Raw genomic sequence first — 12,513 nt, forward strand, 5'->3', positions numbered from 1 at the left:
GTATGAACAGCTGTTTCTCCAGGATGAGAATGAGGCTTTGGAAAAAACACTGGTAAGAATTTAGGATGAGTACGGAAGACCACCTTGTCATGACGGAATACTGTGAAAGGTAGAGATGTGACTAGAGCTTGTAGCTCACTGACTTGTCTAGCAGAGGTGAGCGCAATGAGAAAAACCACTTTCCAAGTGAGATATTTAAGGTGAGCCGAATCTATTGGTTCGAAAGGAGGTTTCATCATTTGAGCAAGAACAACATTACATTACATTAGTGATTTCTATTCTGCCATTACCTTGCAGTTCCAGGCGGATTACATAAGAGTTGTCATGAAGTTACAAGATATATAGGTGGATTACATAAGAATTGTCCTGAAATTAGGTAAAACATGTTGGGTAATTTGAACATTTTAGATTTGATAAGGAGTAGACAGTATAGTAGATGAAGCTTAGGATGGATCTGGTCATGTTAAATAGGTTTTATGTATTTTTTGAAGAGTAGAGTTTTTGATTCTTTTTTGAAGGTTTTGCAATTCGTGATCGAAGCAAGCAGATTGGTGAGCTATCTGTCTAGTTTTGCTGCTTTGGTGGCCATTAGGTTATCATATAGTTTTCTTCGTTTGATATTTTTGGTTGGCGGGTATGTGAATAGTGAGTGGGTTCTCCTGTGTCTGGTTGAGGTGGATTGAGCTAGTTGGTTGTTCCAGTAGATTGGGCTGTCTCCGTTTATAGTTTTGAATAGTAGGCAATAGAATTTGAAGTGTACTCTTGCTTGAATTGGGAGCCAGTGTGAGTTATGGTATGCCTCTATGATGTGGTCGTATTTTTTCAGTGAATAGATGAGTCTTAGGGCAGTATTTTGTATTGTTTGTAGTTGCTTTATCATGGTCGCTGGGCAGGGGAGGTATAGTATGTTGCAGTAGTCTATTAGTCCAAGGATAAGAGATTGTATCAAAAGTTGGAATTGTTTCCTCTCGAAGAATTTTTGAATTTGTCTTAGGTTTCTCATAGTTGCGAATGTTTTATTATTTTGTTGATTTGTGGTTGCATGGTACAGCTTCTGTCAATCAGTACTCCAAGAAGTTTTAGCTTGGGTTGAAAGGGGTATGAGATCGGGTTTATTACTAGGTTTGTTAAGGTTGGGGTTTTGCTGTTTTCTAGGAGGATGAAGTTTGTTTTGTCAGAGTTAAGTTTTAGTTTGTGTTCTGTGATCCACCTTGCTACTGTTTCGAGTGTTCTGTATTGTGCCTATCATGGTGGGTGCTGGATGGTCGAAGGGGAGGAGAATGGTGATGTCATCTGCATAGCTGTAGGAGGTTATGTTTGTCTAGGCAGGAGCTGAGGGAAGCTATGTATAGGTTGAATAGTGTTGGAGACAGAGGTGATCCCTGGGGAACTCCGCAGGGGTTGGACCATGGTTCTGATTTTTCTTTGTTTGTTTTAACCCTGTAGGTTCTGGATTGTAGGAAGCCTTTAAACCATGATAGTACCTTGCCTGAGTTTCCTATGGAGTCTAGTGTTTGTAGGAGGATGTCATGGTCTACCAGGTTGAAGGCTGCGGAGAGGTCTAGTTGTATGATCAGAATTTTCTTGCCTGTACTGAGGTGTTGTCTAGCTGTGTCCAAGGGTGTTCCTAGTAGGGACTCAGTGCTGTAGTTGGTTCTGAAACCAGATTGTGTGGGGTGGAGTAAGTTGTGGTTTTCTAGGTATAAGGTTAGGGCTTTAGCTACGAGGCCTTCCATCAGCTTGACGTACCGTGGGATTGAGGCTATGGGTCTGTAGTTGTATGGTTGGTCCTTTGGGGTCTTTTAGAATCGGAGTTATGATGATTTTGCTGAGGTCTTGTGGGAAAAGTCCATCTATGAGTAAAGTTTGTATCCATTGTAGGAGCAGGAAGCGGAATAGTGTACTGGAGGTTTTCAATAGGTATGGGGGGCAGTGGTTAAGGCTGCGTTGCTGTATTTATTATATAGTTTGTTGAAGTCTGACCGTTGTATAGGTGAGAAGTGGGACCAGGTTCTGTCTGCTGTAACTGATTCTTTCTCTGTGGGGGGGATTTGAGATCTCTTCTAGGTGTGTAGGAATTCCATTGAACGTGGCTCTGATATTTGTGATCTTGTTTTTGAAGTATGTGGTTAAGAGGATGGCTGAGGGAGGGGGGAGTTGCTGTTGGTTAGGTAGGGTGTGGTGTTTGTGAGATCTTTTAGTAACTGGAATAGCTTTTTTTCTGTCTTGGGGGTCCTTCTATTTGTTTTATGTAGTATGTCTTTCTTTTTTCTTTCAGTTTTTTTGTATTTTTGGTTCAGTATTCTCCATGCTGTTTTTGTGGATTCCTGGCTGCTTTTACTCCATTTTCTTTCTAGTTGTCTGCATTGCCTTTTGAGTAGGAGTAGTTCGTTGTCGAACCATTTGTCTGATTTTCTATGGATTCTGGTTTTGGGTTGTTCTGGGGCTAGTTCATCCAGGGTTGCTGTACTAAGACGGCTCCATTATAAGATGAAATCTTTGGGAGTGTAGTCTTGGATTATGGTGTCTGCTTTTGTCCAGAATATGGTGGGATCAATGTGTTTGCGTGAGTTGTAAGTTATTTTTTGAGTAATTGATGTGCTCTTGTTATTGGTCCAGTTGATTTCTAAGGAGTAAGTGTAGTGATCTGACCAGCGGGAACAGTTCCATTTTCCGTTTGGATCTCTGGTTGTGTGGGTTGTTGGGATATGTAGGCTGTGAAGTCGAGTTGGTGTCCTTTTTCATGTGTGGCTTGAGGGTCTAAGATTTTGTATGTTAAGGCTTCGAGGTATGATAATAAGGTTTCTACTTGTTTGCAGGATTGGTTTTCGAGGTGGAGGTTGAGGTCTCCTAGGATTAAGTTGTAGGTTGTCTTTAGTGAGTTTCGATATATAAATTCTTCAAATATTGGTTTTGCTGTGTTCCTGGGGTTATTTAGCAGAGCATGCATGTTAGTGTTCATTTGAGTGATGTGCTTGAAAGTTGACAGGCTAGTAGATCCATGTAAGGGTTGGTTGTTTTGTTTTGTATGTTTAGGTTCGTGATGTTTCTGGCTATGATGGCAATTCCTCCTCCTCTTTTATTTTCTCTGCAGACCATTGTTATCTTGTGGCTCTTTGGGCAAACTTCAGTTATTTTGGGGTCTGAGTCAGAAGTAAGCCAGGTCTCTGTGAGGAAAAGGCAATCCAGGTTTTCTTCTTCTATTCAGTTTTTTATTTGTTCTGTTTTGGAGCCTATGGCTCTAATGTTCACATATGCACATGTGAGAGTGGTGTAGTCTGTTGGTGTGCTGTGAATTGTTTTAGGGTAGATGAGTGATCTTTGATGGGGTTGTGTTTTGGTCTTGTAAGGGTTTGTCAGTTTTCTTCTTGTTGTTTGTGAGGTGGGTTGGTATGTGTATGTCTGATAGTTTGAGTTTTTGTCTATTGTGAGTCACCTGGTTGGTTGGGTAATTCCCTTGGAATTTGCTATAGTTGGTATTGGAGAGATGTTGTTTGCTGTTGCCTTCCAGTTGGTTAGGAGCAGGATAATCAGTAGGATTGCTTGTGGGTATTTTGGTGGTATGGTTATCATGGTGGTGCAAAGTGTGGCGGATTTTGTAGTAGTGGGTAGAGGTGGGGAAGATCTTTCCCTTCTAGGCTTGTTGAGAGTTGATAGTCTCTTCAGGGTCTGAGGAAGGAGTGGATGTTCTGTGCTGTTGTAGATATATAGACGCCAAAGTCCTGTCTCGGTCCATCAATGGAAGAGGGTGGCAGGGCTAGAAGAAGGCAGGAAAGATTTAAACTTGGGTCACTGAGCCTTCCAAATGGCTCAGCGACTAGCAGCGGTGGGGAGGGGCAGAGTGCTCTCCCACACCCGAGTCCTGTCTCGGTCCATCGATGGAAGAGACAGGATTCATACTTGAGTTGCTGAGCCTTCCAACTGGCTCAGTGACTATTAGCGGTGGGGAGGGGTGGAGTGCGGAGGCGGCTTGAGAGGTGGTTTGACATTGCAAAGTCCTTTCATAAACCTGGAAACCACAGGATGAGCAGACAGGGGTTTCCCTTCGATAGGCTGATGAAAAGCAGCAATTGCACTGAGGTGGACTCTAATGGATGCGGATTTGAGGCCAGATTAAGATAAGTGCAGCAGGTAATCCAAAACCGAAGACAAGGAGTAGATTGCGGCTCCTTGTGATGGATAGTACACCAAGCAAAGAATCTAGTCCATTTCTGGGTGTAACACTGCCTAGTGGACGGCTTTCTGGAAGCCTCTATAATGTCCTGTACAGATTGAGAGAACTGTATAGTGGCAGTTAGGTTGAGAGGTCCCAAGCTGTTAGGTGTAGAGACTGCAGGTTGGGATGAAGCAGAGACCCTTGACTCTGTGTAAGCAGAGAGGGAAATACTGGTACAAGTAGAGGCTCCCTGGTGCTGAGTTGAAGTAGAAGGGAGTACCATGGTTGTCTGGGCCACCGAGAAGCTATCAGAATCATGGTGGCATGCTCCTTCTTGAGTTTGGCAAGAGTCTTGAGAATCAGAGGGAATGCATAGAGAAACTGATTCGTCCAATCCAGAAGAAAAGCATCTGCCTTGAGGCGGTGAGGAGAGTATATCCTGAAGCAGAACTGAGGCAGTTTGTTGTTGTGGGGAGATGCAAAGAGGTCTATCTGAGGAATTCCCCACTGTGCAAAAATTTGATAGAGAGGCGAGGAATTGAGTGTCCATTCATGAGGTTGTAGAAGACAACTCAATTTGTCCGCCAGACAGTTTTGCTCCCCTTGGATGTAGACAGCTCTGAGGAAGGTGTTGTGAAGGATTGCCCACTTCCAAAGCTTCAGAGCTTCTTGACATAGAGGCAGAGATCCTGTTCCTCCCTGCTTGTTCACATAATATATAGCGACCCGATTGTCCGTTCGAATGAGGACTACCATGTCGTGGAGAAGATGTTGAAAAGCTTTGAGAGCACAGAAAATCGCTCTGAGTTCCAAAAGATCAATATGACATCGACAATCTACGCTGGACCAGTGACCTTGAGTACGGAGACCATCTAGGTGCGCCCCCCCCCAAGCGTATGTCGAGGAATCTGTCGTGAGAATCTTCTGATGAGGGGAAGTGTGAAATAACAAACCTCTGGGTCAGAGAGTGCTTACATTTGAGAGGCCACGATGGAGAGGTTCCAGGAGTATGAGGAACTGAATGTCTTGACTCATGCCTCATAGAAACAGGCGAACGAAGATCCCTTGTAGCATGCCTCGACAGAGGAGTCCGGGACCTGGACAACCCTCGAGTTGGAGAAGCACGAGGCGTTGAAAGCTTCGGAGTCCAAGACCTATGCCTGGTGTTTGAAGGGGTCTCGATGGGCCTCGAAGAACGAGGTAGAGAAGACTCCTTATCCTTCTTCAAAGACAGATGCCTCGATGACGAGGAATACTTTGAATGAGATCTTGATCGAGGCTTCTCCTCCACCTCTCAAGCAGGTTGAGTAGCCGGAGACCCGGACCTGGAAGGACGAGGCGAGGAGTCACTGGAGGACAAAGGCCGAGACCTAACAGGTTTTGCTCATTGTTGCTTGACAGAATGCTCAGACTGGCTCACAGAAAGAAGGGTCAAGGCAGGGGCAAGCTTGGCAAAACAGAGGTGAGTTGCCTGGTCAATATGGCACCAAGACCAATGACTCTGGTCTAGAAGGTGCAGCAGTGCGCTCTACAGAGGGCTACCTCGAGGATGAGTATTCCCTATTTTTGGAGGCACGTTTCGGAGGAGGTCTTATAGAGGCTGGCACGACTGCACTCGTTGCCTAGACTGCCTGAGACTCAGCTGGAGGCTTCTTAGCTAGCATACCTGTGGAGGGAAGAGCAGGCTTGCCTGAGGACGAGACCTTAGGAAGCACAGCAGACGAGGCATTCACGGACGAGGGCGACTAGCTCGAGGCTGAGGACTTAGCGACGAGGCCACCACTGAGGTCAAGGCCTTTTCTGTAGATGGCTCCATGGAACCAAAGAGCTGCTGGATCTGGACATGAAGTCTCCGGAGAATTCTTTTTTGAAGGGTAGGAAGCGCGGGCACAATTCACGACAATGTTCGGGTCTCAAGCACTTAATACTCCAAAGGTGCGGGTCGGTGAGTGAAATCGCCCGGTTATACTGGCTACACCTTTTGAAGCCCGTAACAGGCCGGGACATAGAAAAAAAGATGGCCGCAGCCAAACGAAGGTTGGTGGCAGGGCCTGAACCCAAGCCCCGCTGGATGAGAACCAATGAAAATAAGATGAAAACTTTTTTTAAAAAATAAAGACACGCACCGCACAGCGACTACTAAAATAAAGAAAAGCCATGGTGTGAGAAGGCAGAACTTAAAGTCTGGCAGAGCTGAGAAAACAGGTGCATCTTGTCTCCGCGGAAAAACGAGAACTGAGGTACCTCAGAAGAGACGCATGACTTACGTTCGGCGGGAAGGCACTCGCACATGCGCGGTGCAGCACACGTGAACTTTTTGAAAGTTCATCAAGCAAGTTTGCTTGCGAGGCTATCCGCTACGGAGCTCCGTGGATGACGTCACCCACATGGTGAGAATATGCTGCCTGCTTGTCCTGGGATAAGGGGTGCTACATAAACATCTCACAACTCCCTTGGTCTTGGTTAGGCCCCCCAAAATCCACTATATCCACCTTTCTACAACCCCAATAGCCCTTATGGCTGCAGGTGGCACCTGTATGGCAGTACAGTAGGTTTTGGAAGGTTTGATGGGCTCATATTTTCCACCATGAATGCAGTGGTTATAGTGGCTTATGGGCCTGGGTCCTCCTCTCTATGGTTCACTAGCCCACCCCCCAGACTACTTAAGCCACCTCTGTGCAGCTCTACTAGGCTTTCCGGAGGCAGTTATGTACGTTTTTATTCTGATTTTTATGGCGGTGTGAGGGGATCAGTGATCACTGGGGGAGTGGTTATCTGGTCACTTTGGATACCTTCTGGGCACTTAAACCTGTTTTTAGATTGCCTAAGTCACAACGTATAAGTTCTGTCTGGGCAGTCTCATTAAACTTTCAATTATCCCTGCAGGACAACTAAGTCTAGGTTGGCCCACCTCCTGCCCTAAGCACTGCTCGAAAAATGCTCCTTTTCGTTCTGGACACACAGCGGCAGTCAGAGGCCTAAAATGCCTCTAGATACGTCTAAAAACCTGTTTCGATTATCGGCACTTGGGCGACCTGACTTTTAGGTCGTCCAAGTGCCGATTTAGGCGGGTTTTTAGACGTATTTCTGTTTCAATGATGAACCTCTCAGTCTATAAAATTCTTTTATGAACAGCTGCAGGCTTAAGGATTGCGAGTGCTGCAATAATATAATCAACAAGCAAAGGAAATGAAATATGCCGCCCAAGCGGAATGGGATGATTCAGCGCGGCCACTTCAGTGCAGCTGCAATGAAACATCCCGAGATGAAATGGACATGATAAACCATCTCACTCCCATTTTCACAAGGGCTTTCACAGACAGGCATGCCTATTGCATCAGCCTGGAGTGCTCCATTTGACTATCCTTCTATTAATCATTAAAGCAAGTTCCAGTGTATAAACTAAAGACACATTTGCACCGGGCCCTTGATCTAGATCCAGAGAATATTATTCAGACTGAAATGTCTTTCTGTGCTGTACACCTAATAGGTGCATATTTTTTGCTCAGTGTTTCAGTTCAGTTTGACATTTTGCTACTAGAACAGACGCTCGAGGCTTGTTCAGTCTGGTTCATCAGGTGCTCTATTATAATTTATTACTTAAGGCAAGTATTATAATTGCATTCTTTTTTGGTCGTTCCTTCCTGAAACAGTTGGAATCTGCCAAATCTCATTTAATGCTATTTCTGACTGGGGATGGGAGTGGGATGAAAGAAAGTAACTGTGGGCACTATAGCCTTTCATTCAAGGACACTTGAGTCCCTTCCTATACATACACACACACACACCCCTTCCTCCTTTGCCCAGTCTTTGCTGGAGCACAGCTACCTTCTAAATTGTAATATCACCAAGATCCTTACCTAGAATCAGTTATTGCTGTCTGTAGAGCTCTCCTAGCTATAGACAATTACAGCAGCAAAAATATTCAAATAAAAGAAATGTACATATATGACACAGTATGCTACTTAAACTGTCAACACAATATCCAAAAAAAACCAAGGTTGAGGATATGATATAAAATAGAACCATGATGGTAGATAAAGGCCAAATGGCCCATCCAGTCTGCCCATCCGCGGTAACCGTTATCTCTTCCTCTCTTTAAGAGATCCCACGTGCTTATCCCACGCTTTCTTGAATTCAGACAGTTTCTGTTTCCACCACCTCTTCCGGGAGACTGTTCCACACATCTACCACCCTTTTTGTAAAAACGTATTTCCTTAGATTCCTCCTGAGCCTATCACTTCTTAACTTCATCCTATGCCCTCTCATTCTTACAGCTTCCTTTCAAATGAGACTCTACTCATGTGCATTTATGCCACGTAGGTATTTAAACGTCTCTATCATATCTCCCCTCTCCTGCCTTTCCTCCAAAGTATACAGATTGAGATGTTTAAGTCTGTTCCCATGCACCTCATGACGAAGACCACGTACCATTTTAGTAGCCTTCCTCTGAACCGACTCCATCCATTTTATATCTTTTTGAAATGTGGAAGCTGGAAATGTGTACCATATGAAGCAAGAGAGAAGGTGTCCCACAAGAGTCACTGTGCTGGGGCAGAGAAGGCAGAAGAAGCTGGAAGTATATGCCTTGAGGAGAAAAAAAGTGGGGATGGGGCAAAAGTTGCTGAGGAGTTGTGGTGTCAAAATAGATCTGGGGATGTGTGTCTTGCTGGAGAGAGACATTGGGGACAAAAAGAAAATTAATTCTAGTATTCTTGCTGGGAGTTAGGGAAAGGAGGGGAGATAGACATGGTTAAGCAGATACAAGGGAGCAGATTGTGGCCTAGTGGTTAGAGATGCTACCTCAGCACCCCTAGGTTGTGGATTCAATCTTAGCCTGCTCTTTGTGACTCTGGAAAAGTCACTTAACTCACTGTTGCCCTAGGTACCACAATTTGGAAAGAGGGAGAAAATAAGAGTACCTGATTACTATTTAATGTATTGTAAACCGCTTTGGGTGAATCTCTTCATGAAAAGGTGGTTAATAAATAATAATTATAATGACAAATAACTGTGAATGGAAGAAAAGTGGGGGGCAGAGAAAGAACATAAGGCTAGATTCACTAAGCCCACCGATCATATACCAACCCAATTTCCCTCTGACCCGATTCACTAACCTCGTGGCCGATCATCCTCCGATCTGATCCATGCATGCAAATGAGGGGAAGCAGCATGCAAAGTAGGAAGGGCCTCGATTCACTAAACAAATGCAGGCACACCGATCCAAAAACAAGCGACTGCTAAGGACCACTTGTGCAAAAACCCTGCTCTCTGCCCCGACTCACCTGCTCTTGCCGCCCCAGCTCTTCCTTGCATGGAGAGCATGCGCAGACCATCTACAGGTAAAGGAGATGGTCTGCGCATGCGTCAGAAACGCTCTCCAGCGATCCGTGCAGTCGGTGGGGGGCCTGCCTCCGATTGCCCCCATTTGCATGAGTATGCAGGAAGCATCTTGAAATAAGAATGTTTTTAACTTGTTTTTAAAATGAGAAAGGGATGTTTCTAAACGAAGATGGTTAGGGTTGGAGTTCCAAAGAGAAGGGGCGGTTACAGCAAAATTGTTAGATCTAATAGTATTGATGTGCTTCAAAGAGGGAATCATTAAGAGATTTTGCGACAATGGAGAATGGAGGAACGGAAACCTGTAATGCAACAGAGAAGGAGAAGGTGGAATCCAGTGGAGTGATTCCCGGTACAACTTTGCTTCCTCCTTTGATAAGACCAGAAGTTATAGACATGGAGGCTATTTGGAGTGGCTTGGAATCGTTATACAAGGTATGCTCTCAATTCGTCACTTTAGTCCAGAGTACTAACATACAGCTTAAGACTTTTGAAGAGAAACTTCTAAAACAATCCGATAGAATAGTCAATTTGGAAAAATCTATGACTGAAGCGAAAGCTTCAATTAACTTACAATTGAAGGATAAAAATTTACTTGTTAGAAAACTGGAAAATTTGGAAAATGCAAATAGGAGTCTGAACCTTAGACTTTTAAATTTTCCTATTTCCAAATTCCAAACGGCAAGAGAACTGTTTCATTCCTTCTTGAGACTAGTACTTAAATTTCCTGAAAATAATTTACCACTGTTACATAAATTATACTATTTAAATATTCCTAAAGAGGATAAAGGAAAAGGAACCATAGCAGGAGACCTAGACCTCACAGCTATCCTGGAAACATCTCAACAAGAAGAAATTATGGAAAAAGCAACCTTATTGGTAATCTTTGTTTTTCATCAAGATAAGGAAGCAGTTCTTCGTCTATTCTATAAGACTGATAATTCAGAATTTCATGGTTCAAAAGTCTTAATGTATCGAAATGGACCCAAGACAGACGAAAGAAATTTCTAACCTATCGTCAGTTAATTTTGAGTATGGGAGCAACTTTTCAGTTACGTTTTCCCTGTAAATGCAGTGTTACCCATCAGAACACTAGATATATATTTTATGAACCTGATCAGTTGAACTTTTTTCTTGAGGGTAAGGCAGCTGGTAAAGCTCCAGTTCCCTCCATGGAACTTCTCAACCAACCAGGATGATAATTTAATTTAATCCAACTGTATGATCTCCTAATATGAATGAACATTTCTTGAAAACCAACTTCCCTTGGAGGTGAAGGATTTTCTCTCCTCAACTTGTGGACTATGAACTTAGTTAATTTTGTGGAATTTATAATTCATATGCTTTATTTCCTTTTTAATTGTTTATTTCCATTATATTGTTGTTTAACAATTTGTAAAATTTATAAACAAATAAATAAAAAAAAAGAAGAGAGATTTTGAGACGTTGAGCGGAGGGCTTTAGATGGACAATAAGGTATGAATAGGCTGTTAATAAATTCAGGTTGGTTGCTTGAACGAGTTTAAAATGTCAATAAAAGGATTTTGTAATTTATTCTGTGTTGGACAGGAAGCCAATGGGCTTTGTGAAGGGGTGCGACATGGTCGTATTTTTTAGCATTGAATATGATTTTTACAGCAGTGTTTTCTGTACAATTTGTAGTTGCCCGATTCACCGTTTCTTTTCAGTGTGTCTATCATAAGTAGGTTGTAAGCTCTTTTGAGCAGGGACCATCTCTTGCATGTTTAATGTACAGTGCTGCATGCGTCAGGTAGTGCTATAGAAATAATAGTAGAATTCCCCAGGCATGAGAATTACCTCTTTTCTGCACAGAATTTGGCTTTGGCATTCCATCTTCACCATCTGTGGCTCAAATCATTGCCAGCAACATCTTTGGGCTGCCTGTGTAGGCTCGGCATGCTTCCCTCTACCATAGTCTCACCCACGATGATGTCACTGTCTCTTTCTTCATAGGCAAAACTATGATAGAGGGAAGCCTGCAGAACTGGCAGCAGGTTGCCTAATGGAACAATGGTACCACTGAGGGACACAGGGGGAGCCTTAGGAAGAGGGGCAAATGAAAGGCTAGAGCCTCCATTAGAGTAGATGCCATTTGGGTCAGAAGAGATGAAAAGGAAGAGAGAGGGAGTGATGGATGAGAAGGGGAGGGGAAAATGTTTCATTCATGTATGGGTTTTAGGGGAGACAGTGTCAGAGATCCTGGCTAGGGGAAGGGGGTAAGAAAAATAAGAAATGCTGCCTTGGGTGGAGGAAGGAGAGAGAAATGCTGGATGGGGAAAACTGTGAGAAGTGCTGGCTGGTGAGGATAGGGGAGAGTGAAATGCTAGCTCAGGGGGACATCAGGATGAATAGGGTGGAGAGAGGGTAAGGGAAGCTAGCTCAAGGGGACAGAGGTAAGAAAGATGCAGGCTGGGGAGGGATGGGTGACAAATGGAGGCTCAGGGAGGATAGGGGAGAGTGAGAGATGCTCATCCCTGTTCCTTCCAGCCAGCATCTCTCTCATTCCTGTCCCTCCCCCATCAGCATCTCTCTCATCCCTGTCCCCCCCAGCCAGCATATCTCACCTTGTCCTCTCCTACAGCCAGTATCTCTCATCCCCCATTCCCCCAGCCAGCATCTCTCACTTTCTCTCTTGGCCTCCTGCTCCCAGGCTTCTGAGCAGTTGAACCTGTCTACAGGTTTCAAAAAGTTGTCCAAAGTGCATTTCTTCCAATCTTTGGTTGGAAAGTCCCCAAAATTGTTGATATGTGTCCTGTTTTGTAGAATGCTGACCAGAAGAGGTATTTGGGTTTGCAGCCTGGCCTTCAGTTGCAAAAATATTGTCTCCAGCTCCACAGATGCAGAGAGAAGTTTTTCACTGTTCAAGCAGAAAATCTTGAAGGCTTTTTTTTTTGTTTTGTTTTATCCAGTATAATTTAGTGAAAATACTGAATTGTATTGAAACTCTGGATAATAATTACAAAAACATTGTTTAACTATTGTCAAATAAAATTGCA

The sequence above is a fragment of the Geotrypetes seraphini genome, chromosome 4 (genome assembly GCF_902459505.1).
Source record: "Geotrypetes seraphini chromosome 4, aGeoSer1.1, whole genome shotgun sequence".
NCBI lineage: Eukaryota > Metazoa > Chordata > Amphibia > Gymnophiona > Dermophiidae > Geotrypetes > Geotrypetes seraphini.